General features: G+C 33.5%; 1 long non-coding RNA gene across 1 annotated transcript in view; it reads right to left on the minus strand.

The window, feature by feature from the left end:
- Nucleotides 1-1125, minus strand: part of LOC118191728 (uncharacterized) — a 44142-nt gene extending 43017 nt beyond the window's left edge. Inside the window, exon 1 of the long non-coding RNA XR_004758652.2 lies at nt 345-1125. This is a non-coding gene — a long non-coding RNA (uncharacterized LOC118191728). The remainder of the gene's footprint in view (nt 1-344) is intronic.
- Between the last annotated feature and the right edge of the window lie 21361 nt (nt 1126-22486).

Raw genomic sequence — 22486 nt, forward strand, 5'->3', positions numbered from 1 at the left:
CTTCATTTATAAAACTACATTCAAACAATTATTCTCTCTCTCTCTCAATATATATGTATATATATAATTGTGTTTTTATAGAATATGGTCCATGGACTGAATCTGTTTCGCGGAATTTTACTTTCCCTCCTAAAATATTTATTTTTTCTACATACATTTTCAAAAATTCTTCTTCAGCATGTGTTTTGATGTCACACTCACACTAATTTTAAGACTTTATAAAACAAAGTTTAGTACGCAGCATTGGCAACAGAAATGAAAAAAAAAAAAAAAAAAAAAAAAAAATAAATAAATAAATAAATAAATAAATAAAATAAAATAAAAAGGAACAATCATCCACTTACCCTATAATAAAAACATAATTCCTAATAGTTAAAGAACAAGATCTCTGATGTAAAAAGCTCTGATTCATTAGAAAATTTGAAACTATTGTATTATTTAGAAAACAAATAATTTATACTGCAGAATTCTGAAATAATTTACAATTTCAGCACTTAATGACGAGTAAGGAGAAAAACGAGATCAAATTCCCGAATATTTCATCGGCAGTCTTTTTCGGCTTAAAACGATTGATTATGTTTAATAAATTACCCCGAAAAACTAATACCAAATTTGGAAAAATTTATTCCAGTAACTTCAACCTCACAACTAATTCCATCCGCAGTTCTTATCGAAATTCTCGTATCCGTGCTGCAGGGAACCACTTGCAGTGAATTACACTTGGATGAAAATGGCGGTTGTCATGGCGACCGACTGGGCGGTCTGGAGAGTGGATGAAAGGAGCAGAATGCAGCGGTCCACGTTAAGATCGTTCTTTTCTCGGGGTCAACGACTCTCCACGAGGCAAAGGTCGTTTTGCTAGAAAATGCTCACCACATGTTAGTTGGGACTGCATGGTGCCAAATAGCACGTGTGTTGATGGGATAGCTCGAAGAAGGGTCAATTTTCTCTCATCTCCAAAACGGGATTCCTCTCTTGACACATTCGTGTACTTTCGAATTCTGTACGGATTGCCCCAAGGTCAAAAGACGCCCCGATTTTAGATTAAAGATGTCACTCGAATATTTCGATATAGGCATTGCCTCCCTCCCAAATATGACGCTTATATAAATATATAACACGAGGCTTAGCATGAATAAACTTAATAAGATAACAAAAATAAGATTTTGTAAACACACACTTATCCGTAAGGGCCAACAAAGATATGCGAAGCACCACACTGCCTGAGATATATATTACAAGAGCTGTACACTAAATTTACTATTTTTTAATGACCAGCAATAAAGTCTGTTGTACAAAAAATTGCTTTGGAGATTCACCAAAAAAGTAATGAATTCCTGAGCAATTTTATTCTTATATTTGTCATCAACTTAAAAAAGTCTAATGTGGTCATCACATGACTTCCTTCTTTTAATTTCATTCCAACTCTTTAAAATATACTTTGGTTGTTACTTTTGAAAGACAAGGATGTCAAAATAACTATGGTAGCACAATATATAAACTATTCCTTTCTTTTCAGTAATAACTTTAGCAAATTTACATTAAGGATACCATCAACACATGTAAAATATATTTATGAACTACAAATAATGGTTAACAAAAGCTATGAATCATTCACATTAAATCCACATCATTGTCTTCCTTGTACGGCCTATCAAATATTCTTTTTAGAACAGCAATAAACTTATAAGATATTTTCTCCATCCTTTCTGCATGTATATTTCTGCATTATATATGTAATTAGATTTCGTTATTTGTCAGAAATTTATTTTTTTTTAAACATTTGACATTGCCAAAGCATGAACATTTTCGTCATCTAAAACATTTCTGTAACTGGAAATGTAAGACTACGAACAAAGAAGACTGCCAAAATAATGGCTAGGTACTGTCTGTCTACGAGAAGAAAAGGTTCCGCCACAGTGTCTGGTGGATGACGATTGCTATAGCAACAGGGCTTGTATATTTCAAATAGGGGCGAACCAAGTGCTGCTTTATTGTTATTTTCTTTGCGGCTACTGTTAAATGAGGGGAAAAGAGTTTATCATTCGTCTTCAAGACAGCCCTACTGAAAATGGGTCAAGACTCGTTTCTACGGCAACAGACAGCTGCAGACTAACTGGCGAGAGCTTTTCTTATGATAGACAGACTGTGAGGACTTTTAAGTCTGGATATCCACACCCTTTATATTACAGTATCACAAATTTTTATTAAAAACAAAAAAATTATACCAATCTAATTTCCGCAATTTGCTGCTGAAACTGAATCAATTATAGACAAAAGAACCAGATACATAAAGATCCAAACGAAATGAAATTCAAAGCCAGTAAAATTTTAAAATTACCTAAAAATATTAAAAAATCAACCAAAAGTCAGAATTTTCAATAAAGAAATGTGAAACACAGACTACAACAAATACACAGAAAAGACGAATGCAATCAAATGTGATTCAACATTATCAAGAGGAGGTATATATACGTGTTTGTTATTGCGATTGCAATAAAAAAAAATTAGGTGCATAACTAGATGTTATAGCAGTCCCATATACAAAATTTAAAGGTTGTACGGCTAATTGTTTTTGAGTTATAGGTGATGCATACATACATACATGCGTACAGATGTCACGAAAAAGTGCATTTTGAATCCATTTTGCAATACGTTTTGAGGAAAAAAATCTTTAATATGTTTGTTTGTACAGATGTCAAGCAAAAAAACTTTCCAAATGGATTCGAAAATGGTCAAAATGTGTATTTTCGCTGACATATGGTACCCGGAATTTTCCGTGATTACAATACTTCCTTTACTTCGTACAAGGAAGTCAAGAGGTACACATTCGAATTCAGCTTTTTATTGGTTTATATTTAAAAAAGTAGCTTCTGGAATGACAGATTTACTACCGTTTCGGGAGTAACTTTTTAAAAACCAGGCAAAACACAACTTGATTTCTACATAATTTTTGAATAGCATAGTATGTATTTCGAGGGTTATCAGATATAGGTCCCTCTTCTTTGAGATGGGGAGGAGGGACAGGTAACTTTTCCTTTTAGCTACTGTTCACCACTAGGTAATGCTAGCTAAAAGCTACTTCACCACTGAATTGTATAAGCAGTATCATGCCGATTGGGAATTTGTCATTAAAAGTGTGTCGTCTGTACACCAGTTAGCCTTTTATATGTAAATATAACGATGATAATACTTGTTGGAAAATTGACCATAAACGTCCACATTTCTTATTTTAACATTTTCTTTGAAAATTGAACGAAAGGAGCAAGAACTACTTTCTAAAATTCATTGCACTTTCTCATACTACAGGATTAAGTTTGAGGGTTGTTCAAATATAACAAAGCGTGTAAGGGATATCTGCCTAAGAGGAAGAATGCTTTCGTGGAGGAAACTAAAGGAAACTTGCTCGTATTCACGTTAAACTTGGGAAAATCACGAAAACCAACTGTGCAGCCAGCCCAGTCGCCTAGGATAGAGTCTGGATAAAGCAATATGCCATTCGAATTAAGTTGTTGTTTTTAAAGAGAGCTGAATTGCAATTTCAATTTGATATGGAATGTTCTTTAAAACAGCGGATTAACTGCTTTTGACGTTAAAGACTCATTTCATTTTGTGGCGATTATTTTTAGTTTTACTAATAATTAAGCTTAATTTAAACATTTTCCTCTGTTTCCTTTGCTTTACGTGACATACATTCACTCAGGAATTTATGCCAAGCGAAGTATGCGCGAAAGAATTTAAAAGATAGGGATGGCTATCTGCATCTGTTGTATTGTTGTGCTAAGAGCCGACATACTGTTTATAGTAACTGCTAGTGCAGCTATCTGCACTGAGAACTGAGCATTGGTCAGAGACCACATAGAGTTGAGCCATACTAGGTGAGTAAGTAGCCCCTTGTATAGTGGTTAACTAGAAATAAAAAAGTGTCACGTGTACAACACATGACTTTCTTGTACGGAATATTAAATTATACGCATTTTTTCCTGCATTTCATTTAAACTTATTGGATTGAAATAAATTTATTTCGTCATTAACGCATAAACCACAATAGAATAAATGCACTCTTTAAAATTCACTATATTTCTTTACCATACGGACATTCTGGCCCTAGATTCGCTTAACAGAGTTAAATTTCATTTTTTAACGAAATCGAGTGAATGGTTAGGCGGCATTTAGTAGCCTCTGCTACTTTAACCGTCTCTGTTGGAGATATGCCCTAAGGCGTTGGGAAGAATTAAAAATTAAGGTGATTTACACCGCACCGACAAAGGTAAGCAGGAACATGTGCTAATGCACGGAGTTGGTCAAGTAGACTTTGGAGAAGGAAGGTTCAAGCATCTGGGCCGGCGTACAAGCTGTGATGTATCTTCACTAGTTGAAGAAATAGCCTAGCGCACTCCGTAAATTAACTTCCTTGATCCTTGAAAGATGATACGTCGAAGCCAGTCACGTGGGTGGTCATCCACCCAAGTACTGACCCCGAGCTCTGCTGCTGTAAACAGGGGAACCTGTGTGCAGTGACGTAACTAGAACTCTTGGGCCCCTATGCAAAAACATACAATATGTATGGTAAAATTTTTTTCTGTCTTTTTAAAAAACCTTTTGGTACACTAAACTACTTGAATACATGATTTTTATAAAAAATATGAATGCTAAAGTTTTTTACTGTTTCCTTTTAATTTTCCTCAGTCCGTACTGCTCTTCTTCTGTAATTTTTTCCTTCCTCAATAAGTATAATGATAACATTCGTGGCCAAAATTCATCATAAAGAAAAAAAAAAAAAAAAAAATTCTTCTTTTAAAATTTGCGTCTCCTAACCTTCATTTCCGCAAAATTATTTATCAATACTTGGACGTCCATTTTCTCAGCCATCTCAGCTTCAACGCTCAATAGTGAAAGGTTTGACAACCGATCTTGTGTCATACTGTTACTTAAATATGTTTTTATTAGTTTCAGTGTTGAAAATGACCTCTCAGTCGTGGCTGTGGTTACAGGTAATGATAAATACAATATAAATGAGTTGCACACTCCCGAATAACTGCTTGTCATGTCATAATATTTTACCATTGCTAATTTAGCTAAATCCTTAACGGATTTCAAATTTTGGGTTTCTGTTCTGAAAGTATTTATAAATAATAAAAGTTGTACTTCCAGTACAAGTCTTCTTTATATGTTTTCTGTATTTTTGAAACATTATTAATAATTTCCGTATTTGTTAACAATGACAGTGTTTTAGGTTCTTCATATCTCTTTTATTTTCCAAATTTAGTTTCTATGCTCCATTTATTTGCAATAAACTCAGCTTCTTTCATAATGTCTTCAAACTTGCACATTAATAGAAACGCTTTTTAGATGATGTGCTCCATTCAAGTCGATTGATTTTCGATTGTCGAGCTGATTGATTGGTTGATCGATCCTGCACTATAGCGCAGGATGTGTTTAAAATATTTTGTTTTTAATTTTGGCATGTTATGATGTTTCTTAATGAATTGGAAACATAGATTATATTTATATTTCATATTTATCATAAAAATATTTAATTAAATTGATATTAGTAGACATTTGCATTGTTAATGGTGATGATTTTGGATTTTTCAGATAAATGGATTAAAAGCTTAGCTGAATTGAATTTTTAGCAAGTTTTAAATTATAAGAATTTAGTTTATGATTAATTTAGATATTACACATCAATAACTTACCTTTATAATGAAGAATTATATTTGAGATCACTTTGAAAATTAATTTTAAAGAAAAACTTCTGTTTGTTCTCGCCATAGACTAGAGAAATGGCATTAGAATAAGAGCAAGTTTAAGTTCAGTTTTCTGTTCTGAGTCATCAGGCAATTTATAAGTATACTTGAGGGATGCGTTTCATACTTCAATGCGGTGGCTTAACGAAGAAAGGGATCCGAAATCACCCTTCAATGCAGCTGTTTAACGAAGAAAGGGACCCCACCTCCACTATAAATTTACAGTGTCTTCCCAAGTTGAGTCACATTAAAACTTTCATCTAAGACTTTACTGTAAAGATGTCCATTGTTCATTTCACTTTTAAAACGCTGAAACATCTGTTGTTTTCTTTTTCCCCTTCAGTCAAATTGCACTATTATTATTGCCATATTCCAATGATACATAATACATCACCTGCAATATCTTTCTACATTTCCTCTGTACTATAAATGCATTTCAGTTAATGTATAATTATTACATATTTTGACAGTAAAAATTATGGATATTCGAATATTTTTAGGAAATTCTTCACAAGTTCAGGATGAAATAATAAACAGGTAGAAGCAAATTTTATTGATATGTATCCAAAGAGCTTTGAAAATGATTATGTAATACGAAATGGAAATTTTAAAATTAAACACAAAATACTTATGGTATGAGGATTTATCTAAATTTAAATGCCCACTATAGCAAAATATGACGATTCCCTTCGAAGTTTCAAGGTCCCAGAAATGTTTAATAATTTAGAGTTAAGCTTATCGACACTAACGTATATTTGAAGATGAGTATTCACACTCTGTCGCATGCGATTCTAAAAGTAGTACACATAAATACTTGTTTAGGAAACCAGTATAAAGTTTCTTCATAATTAGTAAAAATAAAATTGTATGAAACAAGTTTTGCGTACTTCGTAGAGAAATGCGCAAAATTTCATTTAATGAAAATACGTTTGTTGTACTCCAGGTGGATCAGAAAGCAAAAATTAGTTAGGAAAAGCGGCTATATAGGAGCATTAGTATTTATGATTATTGTTATCTGTTTTATTTGCGTCTTAGAAAGCTATTTATGTCTCAGAAATTAATGACCTCAGACTTCCAGTCTTTACATTGCTTAAAAATTAAGCAGTATCAATTTTTTATCTTAATCATTAATTTATAAATGAAAAAATATATAAAAAATAAATATAATATATGAGAACATATATTAACGGAAGCTATTTATGTCTTAGAAAAGTTATGCAGTGATGCCGAAATGAAAGAGAATAATATACAAAGGGATTTTTATAAGTAAAAATCGCATCTTTACTATTAAAACGTGTTAATTAAATTTTTTAATTTGCAAAAATTATTGAAATATTGCAATAACGGGGCAGCATTCTTTTCTGAAATATTCCATTCGTTTGTGTAGTGAAAATAGCAATGTAATTCGCGTTCTTTCAGATGTTGAAATGCAACTTAAAACTATTAGGGCAACGCTGCCATTGATATGTTTAATATTTTCAGTAATTAATTTATCGAAATTTACGAAGTAGTATATACTTTTAGTTGTGTGATGCCATTTTCATTATCATTATTATACTATTATTGATGATTTCACGTACTGAATGCTGTGGAAAGTAAATTAAAAGCAAAAGTAAAGTAAATTGTAAAATTTCATTACAAATAACGATTAGAAATTACTCCATGAAGGCGTTCTTCCCCTTAGGCAAATGGTCCTCGAGTGCTTTATTATTATATAATAATTCAATTCAATGCCATTTAAATAACGTACAAATTATTGCACATTACTCAATCATACGCTTAAATTTTTCATGTTGTTAAAATAAATTGTAATTTATTATATTTTTTTTCAAACGAAGAGAGATTAATATATTACTTTCAAAACAAATTTAATGTCTTCAGAATTACCTTTTACAGATAAGTGTGAATTTTTGGTAGATGGGTAATTTACGGGTTAAGAAACACTACAGCTCTTCTCTTTTCTAAAGCAAATCAAGTAAATCCTCAAACGAGTTCTGTCTTTCAGATTTAATTTTCGATTAGGGATTTTAAAGAATTCCTAACCTGCATTTTATCTGCAATGTGAGAATATTTTGAAATTTTGATATGAAAAATTGGTTAAATATTTATTTACTCATTATTTCAAGTAAAAATATTCATCCATTCCATTTCCTACACCCATGAGTGAAAAAGTAATGAATTTCGATAAATTTAATGAAATATTAAATTTACGCCGGAAATTAACTGAAATATTTGGCCGCTTAATAGTTGAGCATCTGTGTATTCGTAGCCTGTCGTAAAACTCACCCCTCTTTTTTCGGACTCCGAATTCATTCAAAGATCTCTCCTTTCCAAATGTGGTGCAATACATTCTTTGTGTTTTCTGGACTAGAACGGCATTTCGACATGGGGGGTGGGGCAAAGACCTTTCATGCCACAACTGCTCAACTTACGTCAATGATTTTATGTCCTTAAGAAAGAAAAGCATGTATTTTGAAGTTAGCAATTAATACTTACGAATGATTCCTCCCCTCCAGCTTATTAATGTAAAAAGCAGAGAAAAAAAAAAAAAAAAAAAATCGATCCGCCTTTAACTTTGTCATTTTGTAATGTCAATCGTGCTTCTAAATCCAAAATGTTTCTGTCCCTTACCTTGCCTCTTGGTGCGACTGCACAGGTTGCAAGTACCATCGTTCCTTATTTAATTTCTTTAAAAATAATATAGGGTTAAATTATTTGGTGGCAACAAATTGAAAAGTGATACGCCGTTTATAGCGAACCAACGAAATACATGTTATATTAAATTCTAAGAATCATTCACATTAATAAATTCAATTTCAAAATGAATATTAGGACTGATTTTTGGACTTGCGTTTAATGGAAAAGCTAGTAAGAGATTCAATATATGAACAAAATTAAACGCTACGGAATGACAGATTATGAAAATTACGAACTAACTGGCAAAACCAGAATCCTGCCTAGTTACTTCTTTGATTTATACTTCGAAAATATGTCTACTGATTATTCGATCATAATGCGAATTATACAGAAATAAATTAATATATAAAATAAGTACTTTATAATAAATAGTTACAATTAATTTCCACTTCCGCCGCTTTTTGATTTGGGACTGCAAAAAGGAGAAACCTTTCCTTTAGGGGGTCGCCTTTAATAATTTTCAGGTTTGAGACTAAGAAATACAAAGAAACTTTTCCTATTTTTCGCTCACTGCTATCCCTAAACTGGGGTAGGTCATGAAGTTATTATTTCATAGTCGAATGCTGGAATTTTAACTTTTGCAAGCACCTGAATTTAGCTGTTTCAGGTGCTTCCAAGGGCCTCCTATCTGCGCAATACAGAGAATTGCGTCACTGCACCATATAGGTTGGTGGGGGGCCCTTAAAAGAAAAAAAAATCTATTATCTACATATGCTTAAAGATTCTAAAGTTAAAAGTAAATTGGAGTCAAATCAAGGCTATTCCTCAACTATATTAATATTAAAAATCGTGTAAAAGGGGTTTAACACAAAATCCAAACATATCAAAAATAAAATAAGAATTTATAGTAGTTCAAATTCTAAAAATAAAAATGAAAAGCAAAAGGGAAAAAAATACAAGATAAAAAATATAAAAATAATAATTAATCTTCTTTTATAGAAATTCTAATTTCGAACTCATCAAGGGAAAATAAATTAAAGCTTCTATATATATGTAATGGAATCCGTCTTAAAGTTTAAACATGTAAATGTAGTTCAGCAGGATATTTAAACGGCCCTTTAAGCCTTCGGGCTCCTATGCGACGGCATTCCTTGCATACCCTTATTTACGCCACTGCCTGTGTGTTGAAAAAGTGAAAAGAAATCGTAAACATAGTGAAATTTCCTCAAATGCTTCTAAGCTGGTGATTACTCTTCACTTTCAGCAAATCTCATCAGTGTCATGGCTGCTTTGAACCCGGCAGTAAACTTGTGGTGTTGCGTGGCCCCAACTTGCCCGCAACAATAGTAGTGACTGCTATGAACTGGAAAGTACACAAACTCTTAAGAAGGGTTTAACTCCCTTTTTATTCCACTTTAGAAGTTACAGATGCGTTCACTTGACGCTCACAAACTACGCCGACCCGGCGGTTAAATAAAAATAAGAAAGTACAACTAAAGATGAATAATAACAAGTCACTACCTACAAGGCTCTCTAAACGTAACTAACTTAACCGCGTTCTAAGATACAGCTGAGATTTCAGCAAACTTTCTGAATAAAAAGTTGAAAGATTCAACTAACTGCCGAAGCAAACACACAGGCCGAAACGCGCGGTTCTTAAATTTCTACCTAGCAACCTTCACGCACGTGAATCGAGAAAGCACACTTATGAACTCGTTTCCCTTCTATTTAACTCAAAATACTTCTGCTAACAATTTGAATACTTTGCGCGTTCTACTAAAATTTACATACTCTGGCATTGGCAATTCCAGGGGAAAGTAAAGGCTTGACAGGAAAGATAGCTTAAAATAAGTGTTAGTTAAAATAAATATAAACCCTACAAACTTCTCAGCCGTGGTTTTTGCAGCGCGGATCTTCTCAACGTGCTCAACCATACTGTTCAGAAATTTTTTGATTTTAGGATCTTGGATCCAGTTTATGATATCCTTGTACTCTGTGGGTGGGATTTCCAATTTTTTCTTTACTCTGTCACTGTAGAGAGGTTTCATCTGGGTTTACTGCTGTCTTCCTCTGTTTCGATGAATTTCGGAAAATCGGCGTAGGGATCTTAGCTGCTGGCTTCGCCTGCTGCTTCTTTGCTTCATATCGCTTCTTGTACGCGGGGCAACCCCTGTATGAACTTACATGCGGTAGTGAGCAGAAGATGAACTTAGGTTTTTCTTCTGGCTTTAGAGGGCATTCTTTACTTCTATGGTGCTGTTCACACTTGCAGCATCGCTCAGGATTTAAGCAAAGATGTTGCGAATGTCCATATTCTTGACATCTATAGCATTGAATTACGCGTTTTTTCGGGGCAAACTTCTCAATCTTGACATTAACACTTAACATAGTGTTGAGTCCATGAATTGCACGTCCTTCCTTCGTTTACTTCAGCTCCAACAGGAAAATCGGAAGTTTCTCGATAGCGTCTCCTCTTCGTCTGGAAAACTGCTTGACTTTACTTATCGGGAATTTCCTTCTCTCCAGATCTGCCTGGATTATTTCTTCCTTCATCGTCGATCGGAGGCCCTTAAGAACAACCTTAATAGGTTTTTCGCTGAGTAACTGGAAAGTATGAAATGGTATATTTCTTTTCTGCAAAACCAGAGCTGCTTTTCTGTAATCGTCTACTGACTTAACATATAGTAGTTTCATTTTCATATTGGCTTCGAATTCTTCACTGCAGGTATTGATAAGGATTTCATGAATTTTAGGCCAATCCACTTCGCTTTGCTGGAAAACTATTGGGGGTGGAGTTTCCTCTTTTTCGGCTCCTCCTTCTTCTTATGGAATGGACCTTCTACTTCACTTAGCTGCTGAAATCGATTTTCCGTCGTAATTTCCATTGGAGCTTCGTTTTCTGATACTTTCGCGATTTTCTTAGGAGATATCCATTCTTGTTCCCTGCTGTCTGTTCCTCTTTCAGTTATCAGCCGTGGATAAAAATTTTTCGTGAATGTCTCTACATCCATCTCACCCTTAGTTCTTTTATGAAAGTAATTGCAAATTACGTCAAATCCAAATTTCGCAATCTGGTCCCGGATTTCTTCTTCAGAACATGACTTGAATTTTGGGATGTGCTCATCATTTCCCATTGATAAATCTTCTGGTGTCTGTTCATCAGTAGCTTCTCCATTCGGTGTTTGAATGTCTCTTTTTTCCTTACCAGGCTTAACATCTTTCTTCTTACTTGGTTGTTCGCTTTCCGTATCTGACATAGTTTTCGCCTTTTTCGCTTTACTTTTCTTTTCTTTAGCCATAAGAATGAAATCCTCTTTCTTCAATAGATAGGTCTTGTTGGTTTTGGACGAACGCTCGCTTCGGTAGTCCTCTTCATCAGAACTATCGAGTGGTGTCCTATAAAAGGACATTTTTGTTTTTTGGTTTCGCAAATCAATGACTTATTTATAGACACAAAAATTTTTGACAACAGCGTACGTTTAGAACTCCCAGTGAAACTTCATATTATACGTGAAAAGTAGAACAATGTTGCCAGGAAAATATGTACTCATTTTTACTTCCTTGTACGAAGTAAAAAGGAAGTATTGTAATCGCGAAAAGTTTCAGGCAGCATATTTCAACGAAAATATCCATTTTGACCGCTATCGAATGCAATTTAACGATGTTTTTGCGTCATATCTGTACGTAAGGACAGAATAAAATACTCTTTACCTTCAAAAAAATTATAAAACTGCTTTAAAATTAATTCTGAAGAGAATTTTTCGTGGCGTCTGTACGAACGTATGTACGTACGTACGTACGTATCTCGCATAACTCAAAAACGAGTAGCCTCAGAACGTTGAAATTTTGTATATAGGACTGCTATAACATGTAGATGTGCAACTCTTATTTTGGTTGCAATCGGCCGCACCAAACATATATAAATATACATATATAAATATATAACCAAACGTATATTTATATATATGTCCACTCTATTACCCGGCTCAGTGATCTCAGTTTCTTTACTCTTATATGTTTGTAAATTGTACATTTTTTGCTTTAAAAATAATTCAATTATTTTATCTTCCGCTTAAGGATTTTATGCCTTTAGTAAATTTGTGTGCAATATTTTTAGAATTATCAGCAATTTTAAAGTTGTTCAATTGCCGCTAAGCCTGTTTTTAATGGCGGCCATTGATGTTTACATTTGAAACAGGAGACTAGTGAATTTGTTGCCAATCTAGAGAAACTTAGCTTCGCAACAACAAAGATAACGCATTCATTTATTATTGCCATTTAAATAATGCTTAATTCTTTCTGGAATTTTTTCGAGGAAATGAGCGTTTGAGATTTACTTCGTAATTTTTAATATAGATATTTTGAGTTTTTATGTATTTTTGCCTTCTCGCGAAGTGAGAACTGAATTAATTAAATGAGAAATACTCAATCGTCTGTGAAAAACTGTTTTTGTTTTGTTTTGTTTGCTTAATTTATTTTATACATCATTCTAGCTTTATTATAGTATTTGAATAGAACATGTGGCAACGATTAGATAATTCTTTAACTGATATAAATTTTGTGCATTCTAAGTTATAATATGAACGAAATATAATACTGTTAAGTAAACCTAGCGCCAGAGTGTCGCTATGGTAAACAAAGTGAATTTTAAAGAATGCATTTATTCTATTGTGGTTTTTGCGCTGTCGCCGAAGTAGGTTTAATTCAATCTAATAAGTTTAAATGAAATGCAAGAAAAAGTGTGTATAATTTAATATTCCGTACAAGGAAGTCATGTGGTGTACACATCAGATTTTTTAACTTAGAATGCACAAAATTTATATCATCTTAAGAATTATCTAACCGTTGCCATATATTCAAATACTATAATAAATCTAAAACGATGTATTAAAGAAATTAAGCAAACAACAACAAAAATTTAAAAAAAAGTTTTTCACAGACGCTTCAGTATTTCTCATTCAATTAATTAAGTTTTCACTTCGCGAGAAGGCAAAAATACATAAAAACTCAAAATATCTGTATTGAAAATTATGAAGTAAATCTTAAACACGTATTTACTCGAATAAATTCCAGAATGGATAAAGCATGACTTAATTCACAATAATAAAAGAAGGCGTTATCTTTGTTTTTGCGAAGATTATGTTTTCTAGATTGGCAACAAATCTACTATTCTGCTTTTTCAAATGTAAACAAACATTGCCGCCATTGCAAAAGGCTTAGCGGCACTTAAACAACTTTTAAATTGTTAATAATTCTAAAAATATCGCATGCAGATTTACTAAAGGCATAAAAACCTTAACCAGAAGATAAGAACAACATAATTCAACCATTTTTAAAGCAAAAAGTGCTCAATTTACAAACATATAAGAATAAAGAAACTGAGATTACTGAGCCGAGTAACAGAGTGGATATATATATATATATATATATATATATATAATGTTGTACGATCTTAAATTCACTTAGTTCGAAATATTTATATACTTTTGGTGCTGCCGATTGCAACCAAAATACGAGGTACAAATCTACATGCTATAGCAATCCTATATACAAAATTTCAGTGTTCTGAGGCTACTGTTTTTGAGTTATGCGCCACGAAAATTTCTCTTCAGAATTCATTTTAAATCAGTTTTGTAATTTTTGGGGGTAAAAAGAGTCCTTTATTCTGTCCTTACGTACGGATGTCACGCAAAAATATCGCTAAATTGCATTCGATAGCGGTCAAAATGGATATTTTCCTTGAAATATGATGCCTGAAGTTTTTCGCGATTACAATACTTCCTTTTCACTTCGTACAAGAAAGTAAAAACCCTGTATCTTACGTTAGAGGATGATTTTTTTATCTGTACATTTAAGGACAAGGTCTAATTATTAGCTCAAAAGGGACGTTAGTCTCGAACGGGTTATTAGTCTCGAAACGGCATTTTGCGTCGAAGCAGATAAATGCGTTGTATCACTTTTCAAATTGTTGCCACAAAATATTATCACCCTGTATTATATTAAAGAAGTTAAATAACGAAGGTTATGCATCAATATATGCATGTTTCTCGCAATGTAAAAAAACAACTATACTTAGAGCCATCCAATTCTGAATAACGTTGTCCTCCACCCAAACGTGTGCATCTGGAATCTTGAATTTTGAATTTGTTTTACTATCTATTTCATTTTTTTGTCAAACTTTAACGAATTTTTGATTAACAGACTCAACGATTTCAAAGCGAGTAGTGGCAACACAGTACGGAATAAAACATTTTGTCTCCAGCTCGCGAGACTATCTGTCGGAAATTCTAAAGATATGCTGTTTTTAAATACTTTGTGATTTTGCCGTTGAATCGAATTTTATTTGGCGTAAACGCCAAGAAGATAATAATAAATAAAGTAAATACACAAAACTTTAATAGTAAAAAGACAAAAAAAAAAAAAAAAAAAAAAAAAAAAAGTTTTGTAAAAACATCTTAGTATGAAAACTGTGCGTTGATATGATAAACTGAGAAAAGGCTGAAAAAAATAGGGCGGGGGAGAATGTATGCGAAAACTTAAGCTGCATCGAGAATTCTAAACGTATGCTGTTTTTAAATTTTTTGTAAATTTGCTGTTGAATTGTATATGGCGTAGGTGCGAAGAAAATGATGCCTAATAATAAAGCTGAGAACTAAAAAGCTAAAAGAACGGGGGGGGGGGAATGTTGGGTTGGCAGGGTGAATGGGTAAAAGCAGGTTGGTAGACTACGAGCTCAGTGAGAGCATAAAAAACCCTAACAAATCCCTTTGGGCAACCGTAAAAATATGAAACCTTTCAGATTTTTTTTTTTTTAAGTTATTTTCTTTTAAGTAATAGAAAATAAAGTTTATTCAATTTTCAGTCTGTGGTTATAGAAATTGATATGAGTGAGGATGAACATTTAGAAAGCAACTCTTACTAAAGTATCATAAAGTGAACATATTTTAAAAAGCAGTTTAGTTTTAATTTCAGTGCCACATCCGCGCACCTTTTCATTCAGTTTTTGGTTATTCGAAAAAGTCCTCAAGTTTGAACTTGTAATGTTGCGCGCTTCCAACCTGCACGCAACAATAGTGGTGACTGCTGAGAACTGGAAAGTAGACAAAGTTTTGAGAAGGGTTTAAATCCCTTTTTATTCAACTTTAGAAATTACAAATGCGTGCTCTTGACGCTCACAAACTACGCCGACCCGGCGGTAAAATAAAAATAAGAAACTAAAAAAAAAAAAAAAGAATAGTAACAAGTGACTAACTACGAGGCTCTCTAAACGTAACTAACCTCACCGCGTTCTAAGATACCGCTGATAATTCAGCAAACTTCTGAATATTACGTTGAAAGATTAACAATCTGCCGAGGCAAGCACACAGGCCGAAACGCGTGGTTCTTCAATTTCTAACTAGCCACCTCCACGCTCGTGAAGCAAGAAAGCGCACTTTCGAACTCGTTTCCCTTCTATTTAACTCAGATTACTTCCGCTGACAATTTGAATCCTTGCGCGTTCTACTAAAATTTACATACTCTGGCATTGGCAATTCCAGGGGAAAGTAAGGCTTGACAGGAAAGCTAGTTTAAACTTAAATGTTAGTTAAAATAAATATAAACCCTACAAACTACTGATCTATGATTTATCTATAAAGACGTACTCTAAACTAAACATAATAAAATATTTTTTTAAATAATCATGTAGGATGACCATTTAGTTTTCTGTCTTTTTCAATGTCTTCAACTTATCAATCTTACCATATTGTAAACTTATCTTACATTTAAGCTATTCTGCTTCCTTCACAAAAGTCGATATCATCTTTTATTTAAACTGTGTTTTAATGAACAAAATTCAAAATTTCTTTGAGGAAAAACAGCCTTGAAATTCTCATATGTATTCTGAAAATTTATCAGATCGGTGATTTTAATACCAATAAAAGGAAAATACTACTATGAAGCGAATACAATTCTTCCTGTAAAGGACCAACGCAAAACATTTATTTGAAATAATTTTATTTTTATTCCATTACAGTACACCTTTAAAGCAGAATCTTAGTTTAACAGCGATTTTTCGTGCGGTGTGTGTGGGGGGGGGGTAAAAAATCGTAATAATCTTGCGATTCTAAAAAGAGGATTAGCCAAGATTTAAAATTCTCTTCTCAGGATTTCAGTTCCATGTTAAATGTCACAAAAAAGCAAATAAAAATAATTAATAAGCGTTATGTTTTTCGAACGACAATTCACACTAGACCATAAGACATTCCACAATTTTTTGAAAAATTTCTAAAAATAGGTATTTCGTTGTGCATATCTGGGTCTAATAAATAGCTTTAAATTTAAATTTAAATCAATTACTCTAAGAAAAAAGTGTTTTATGTAGTATGAATTAAAATTATGCTAATAATTATGTTAATAATAATAACGCTAATTAAAATTCTATTACGTTTTAAGAGAATTACTGGGAACTGATGTTTTGTTTATTTAACGATAAATATCGCTAATTTAATTCCTTAATTTGCTGTAGTAAGAACGTTCTGAATAGAGCAAAAAAATCTTTATTCTGTTTTATTCATTTATGTATATATGAGATTATTACTTCTATATTACGCTTACGAGACATTAGGTTTCGTTTAATGCAAGAGACGTGAAAAATGCGCAATACCCTCTTCGGGACTTGAATATGCACCAAGCCTGCTAACCGTTACACCATGAAAGCATGCTTGAAAGAGGGAAAAATACCTTATATACCCCCTTTCAAAGGGTGATTGGAGATTAGGAGACCCAATAGCCAAATCCTGTTGGTGACGAAGTATTGTGTACTACCTTTTAGTTTGGGCGCCACTGTAGAGACATTAAGTTATATTGATGCTGCAGACTCGAAAAATGAGCAATGCCCTCGCCGGGAATCGAACCAGGACCTTTCGAATACGCGCCGAGTGTGCTACCGTTACACCACTAAGGCATGCAGAAAGGAGGGAGAAAATACCTTATAACGTATATACAATGTATTTATGAGATAGGTAAGGCATGAGACATACATATAAGAGAAGTATATATGAGATATGTATATATAAGAGACATATATAAGAGGTACTACATTTATATGAGATTTTCTGTACTTTCCTTTTTTTTTTTTTTTTTTTTTTTCGAAAGCTTGGAATTCAGTGTTTTTGGAAACTTGAACATCTCATTCACACATATCACAGATCTTTCCAGAAATTTCCAGAAACGTCGAGGCAGATTTTCACAGCTTCTTCATCACAGATTTTTCGCCGACCAGCGGCCGAGCGGTAAAGTCGCTGAACACTGGTAGTTCGGTCCGAGGTTCGAATCCCGCGAACGGGCTGGCTACATGCCCTTGTGTAACGTGTATACGAGCCAGTTTCTTTTAGAAAGTCCTCCACGAAGGCATCCCTCCCCTTAGGCAGATAGTCCTAGTGTGCTTTGCCATAATTAAATAAACCAAACCATCATCACAAATGTTTCAAAATTTGAACATTTCCGTGTGTAAATTGCGAGTCCGAAAATTCTAATGATAGTTTATTGTTGAACACTTTAAAAGAAATATATAACTTAATGGTGGAAGAAAAATCAATTTAATATGCATTTTCCGAGTTTCCGAGTCTTAATATTCGCAAATGACACTGAGTTTAAAAGTCCGCGTGAATTTGAAGTATCACTTTATTTTGCTGTTCACTTCTGTGTTCTGTTTCATTTCTTATTTCAATTTTTCTAGTTATTTCATTTTGATATTTTTATTTAATTTTGTTCTGACAGGGTAATTTGTTTGAAAGTTCAAGGCGAAGAGAAGAGTGATTAAGAAAGTTATAGAAAAGAGGCTAATGAAAGTATAAATGAAAGATAGTTGAATGGTCAGTCCTATTTTTCGCAGAGAAAAGTTGAAGGGTCGTTATTCAACTGCATAAGAGAATAGAAGCAGAAATTGGTAACCTGAATATTTATAGCTAGTGATAACAAGACGTTTTGTGATGTCAATATAATGCTTGAAAGGGAATATAAAAGCATCACGTAAGGACTGTACAGAATTATGTAAACAAAGCCTAATGTTTTTCAGTGCTTTTATAATTTGCGGATCCCTGAAGAACCGGTCTGTACGAAATTAGAAAATAAGTCAAGAATCAAGATTCAGGGCCTCTTTTATGATGTGTCTTTTGAAGCTAATCAACATTTTAGTGCTCTTGTCAACGCTCGGCAAATGATGTCGAAAAGTAGTTCACGTGCTTCTCTCAAAGACCCACATCGCCTGATAGCATGGGCCATAAATATGAGGACAGCTCACTCAATGAGGTTATCTCGCGGAAAAGCTGCACGTTCCATCAAGAGGCTGGAGAAATTTATAGGTCGTTATTTCCAACACTTCTGCTTCAATTTTTTTTCCCGTTTCACGTAAGAGTTTCTGCCAAAGGATGTCCTTGAATGAAGTTAGTTAAGTAGGAGCTGTCAGTATTCTTCTTCACAAACAATGGGGCATAGTCTGAATCACATAAAACAAGAGCAAGAATGAGCAACAGCTCTATATTAACCAAACGCTGATTGCTTGAACTACCAATTGTTTTTTTATTAAAGCACCCTGGAGCCATAAACTGTCGAAGTTATAAGATAATTTCCTAAATGTGATGGCAGAAAAGCTAAGTAAAAGGAAAGCCACATTCTAGAATGTACCAGTTGCATTTGAAAATTATAATGTTCAAAGTCTGATTAGCCCTTGGGCCCATAAAGTCTGGGCCTGTTTCCTATTACTTTTGTACTCTGTTAGCATTTCAAATTATGGATTTAATTACTATGCTTATTTACATAACCAATTCCCAGTACCCTGTCAAATTATCTTTCTGTACACAAGTACCATGAGCCCACAAATGAAATGTAACCTTATGTAACTATTATCCTATTCTGCAAAATGCGGCCTTTTAATAGTATCCAACAAAGCCCCAAAGCTTGGCACTGATGTGCTCATGGGGGTGCAGTTCTCTACTTAGTATATGCGGGCTATACCATTTTTGTCAATGACGATATCGTGGTGTCCCATATACTTGTTACTGTAACTGTAACTGCCTATTACTTTAAACGGTCTCCAAATTATCCGTACGTTTTGAAGGCTCCTGAAACACTGCTGCGCTTAAGACTCACCCTGTATTAGAGCCCGATTAAGAATCTCTTAATCGGGCTCTGATACAAGGTGTTCCAGAATGTTAGTATATTAAATACATTTTATATGTATCTTTCCACAAGAACATTATAGATTAATATGAGAAAAATACGGGAAGTAAGGATGTAAGTGAAAGTGCTATTCTTAAATTGCTGTATCGAAAGTGGATCATGTGCACAAAAGCTTAAATTATATTTGGAACAGGTGAAAAAATTGCAGGCATATTTGTAAGTAAAATCAGAACCCTTCACAACAGGGCAAGACATAATTTGAAACGACGATTAAAATTATAAAGTGTGATACTTAATTCCCAGAAATGTTTCTCCAGTTTGTTTTCTCAAATGGCAACGTACATTCTATAACATACACCAAAAAGGAGTTATCCTAATGGGACGAAAGTAGACAGATGGGATGTATACATGTACTAAAAACGAAACGCAAACTGTATCATATGAATTGAATGTTTTATTCAGGAAATACAGCTACAAGAAAAGAAAAAAAAATCAATAATGCGTAATCCCACATCTCGTCCTGATGCAAGCTGTTATTTGGATGATTGACTCGTAAAAGAGTTAGCGGATGTTCTCCTAAGAGACTGCTTACTATACCAAATGGCAAATTAGATCGGCGTGATGTATCGAAGTTCGGAGATGCCTGCTCATCAGACCCTAAACGTGCTGTATTGGGGAGGGATATGGCAATCGCGCCGGCAGAGAAGTGTTGGAGAATCACGCATATTCACAAAGCCTACAGACCATTTCTACTACGGTCTGCTCTCATTGGATGAAACATCTGCTTGTCGGTCATATTTGAAATGGCGAGTTATCGCCTTGTAGGCGTGGTAAGTAACGCCAAACAAACCTTGCAGGCTTTCAGTACAGTGAGAAGAAACAGCGTTTATTTCATTCGATAATTTTTTATTTTATGAATGAAAGCTAAGGGGAATTGTGTGGAATATATTTTAAATAACCTACTGATCTTATTAATAGTTTATTTGTATTAGAATTTAAACTGTTAAAAGTACGATAATTGTTTTGCAAGAAAAAAGGTTTACAATCAATCAATTCATTAAACATTTAAGGGCATCGGATACATATTCTTTTAATCTAAATTATGAAAGTAAGTATAACTAAAATTATATTTTATTCCATTATGCTTTGTTTCTGTAGAAACGATTTTCGGGATCTTGGTGCATAATCTTGCTACTGGTACCTGCTGCAAAGAGTACAAATCAGTAAATAAAAATAAGAAAAATTATCATTAACAAAAATAGAGGAAATGAAAGTGTTAAATTTTTAACACCTCACCCGAAGGCGAAAATACCAATAATGACAAAGTCATTTCAATAAAGTGAGGATAAAAATAAATCCGTCCAGAGCAGAATTCGTAAAAGTCTCGCGCGGGGATAGAACCAGCGATCTAGAAGTCCGAGAAATTTTTCCATCCTCGTTACCGTTGAGCTGCGGTTTCGCCGTTGGCTTTCGCACACTTTTCGGTACACCAGGCTAATATAGAATTAGTATAGGCGATGAAGCAAAATTCGTCAAGTACAAGATTCTGTAACCTTACATTTCCTGTATCAACCAATCGGAGCAAACAGTATAAGAAGCGGTCTGTAGGCTTTGCGAATATGCGAGAATCACGAAGACAAGCAGTCGAAAGGTATGTGCGATTTGCGGCCGGGCATTATCCTGTTGAAATGTAAGCACAGAATCACAGCATTTTTAGAGGCTGTAAGCACTTAAAGATTTTGCTGCCCCCACATAAGTTTGCGGCCGTTTTTTCTTCATTCCTTCTCTCTCTCGATTTTGGTTTAGCTGAAACATGCATTCTATGGTAAGACTGGCGATGGGAATTTTTTTGATGCCCCCTTTCCTAAATGCCTTAAGCACGTGCTTATGTTGCTTTAATGGTTAATCCAAACCATGGACCTTATAAGAAATAGACTAACCCAAACGGGTTTTCTCCCTCGTCTGAGGCGTTGTCGGCTGTCACCTTGATCACATCCGGAGGAGTAGGGACGACTTGCAGAAATTTAACATTGATTGCCTATTGCAGCGTGTATAATTATCAAGAAAAAGCTGAATGTAGCGCTTCATTTCACAAATTAGAATTTCTATATATTTTTATTTTTGAAACTGAGATTGATTTTTAAAACTTTAGCATATTTATCAAGCATAATTAACGTTTCAAATAATTATAAAGCTATTGCATGCTTTCAGAGCTGGCTATTTTTTTTAGCTTTTCCTATGCTGTAAGGAAATTTGTAACTACTTCTTTTAGAAAATAATATTTTAAATCTGAACTAATAGAAAATTTCAAACAAGCAATTTTCTCTTGCAGTTTTTATGCTTTTTATTGGTGTAAATAAGTAAAAAGTACTAAAATATTTAAAAACGAATTTTTGAAAGATTTGTTTAAAATTCTAAATTGTGCTGCTTTTTTAAAATTATAGATGAGTATTATAGCACAATTTCTATAAAGGAATTTTATTTTAATTATCTTTCATAATACATTATAGTGATAAACACTTTTGATGCCTTAAAAATTTTTATACATTTAATTCTAATATTAAAATTGTATTTAACCGTAATAATTAATTTTGTTAGTATTTTATAGTGACTATATTTTTTAAATTTATTTTTAGTTCTGCATAAGATTATTTTTATTTACTGTTAATTTAATTTATTAACCCAAAGCTGCGGTCGCCTAGAAAGGCTGTTAGTTTCAAAGCTGCATTTTGCGCTGTTATACAATAAGTGTCCGTGTCTCCTTGCAAATTGTTGTTACCAAATATTATCGCCTTGTATTATATGTAAAGAAATTAAATAATGAAGAAATCTGCATGAATACATGTATGTTTCTTGCACTGTGACAAAAACGACAGTATCTAGAGCCATCAAATTTTGAATAATGTAATTCTCCAACCGAACATGGGCATTTGGACGGC

The sequence above is a fragment of the Stegodyphus dumicola genome, chromosome 2 (assembly GCF_044657685.1).
Source record: "Stegodyphus dumicola isolate Sdum_Otavi_A_Nest chromosome 2, ASM4465768v1".
In the NCBI taxonomy this organism is placed as follows: Eukaryota; Metazoa; Arthropoda; class Arachnida; order Araneae; family Eresidae; genus Stegodyphus; species Stegodyphus dumicola.